This window comes from Trachypithecus francoisi, unplaced genomic scaffold, assembly GCF_009764315.1.
Source record: "Trachypithecus francoisi isolate TF-2019V2 unplaced genomic scaffold, Tfra_2.0 Lachesis_group1, whole genome shotgun sequence".
NCBI lineage: Eukaryota > Metazoa > Chordata > Mammalia > Primates > Cercopithecidae > Trachypithecus > Trachypithecus francoisi.
In genome coordinates, this window is record NW_022681454.1 from 64,909,002 (window position 1) to 64,910,015 (window position 1,014).

Here is a 1,014-nt window from a genome sequence, read left to right on the forward strand (position 1 = left end):
CTTCTTGTTGAATTGAACCCTTTACCTTTATGTAATGCCCTTCTTTGTCTGTTTTTATCTTTGTTTGTTTAAAATCCGTTGTGTCAGAAACTAGGATTGCGATCCCTGCTTTTTTCTGTTTTCCACTTGCTTGGTAAATTTTCCTTCATCCCTTTATTTTGAGCCCATGTCTGTCTTTGCACATGAGATGGGTCCATTGAAGACTGCATACTGATGGCTCTTGACTCTTTATTCAGCTGGCCATTCTGTGTCTTTTAACTGGGGCATTTAGCCTATTTATATTTAGGGTTAGTATTGTTATATATGAATTTGATCCTGTCATCATGATGCTAGCTGGTTATTCTGCAGACTTCTTTATGTGTTGCTTCCTAGTGTCATTGGACTGTGTACTTCCATGTGTTTGTAGTGGAATATTATAGAACGCTTCATAAATCTTTGTGTCATCCTTGTGTAAGGGCCAGGCTAATCTTCTCTGTATTGTTCCAATTTTAGTATATGTGCTGCTGAAGTGAGCACGGAGTTTCTTATAAACCACATTGTTGAGTTATGTTTTTAAAATCTATCCTACCAACCCTTGTCTTTTAATTGTTATGTTTAAATCATGTACATACATTAGGGTTTAAGGCTTTCATTTTATAATTTGTTTTCTGTTGGATGTGTCTTATTTCTCTGTTCCTTTTTTCTTATCCTTTTGCGAGCAACTTGAATTTTTTTATAATTTTATTTTGATTTATTTATGGCTTTTTAAAATTCATCAATTTGTGCAGTCATCTTAGAGGCTATTGTGAGTTTTCTCATTATATACATAACTAATCACAGCCTAGTGGTGCTGACATTTTACCACTTCAAATGAAATGTAGTGGTAACATTTCATTCGAATGTACTTCAGTTTGGGTCTCTTTAACCTACCTACTTTTAAAGTATACTTATCTTAAATATTTCTTCAACATACATTCAGCACAACATCAGTTGGTGTCATAGTTTTTCCTTCAACCATAAAATATATTTATTTAA

At 33.4% G+C, this 1,014-nt stretch overlaps 1 non-coding gene across 1 annotated transcript; it reads right to left on the minus strand.

The window, feature by feature from the left end:
• Window positions 1-409: 409 nt before the first annotated feature.
• LOC117086430 lies at window positions 410-516 on the minus strand. The gene has a single exon (XR_004438343.1). It is a non-coding gene; the product is annotated as a U6 spliceosomal RNA (small nuclear RNA).
• Window positions 517-1,014: the final 498 nt, after the last annotated feature.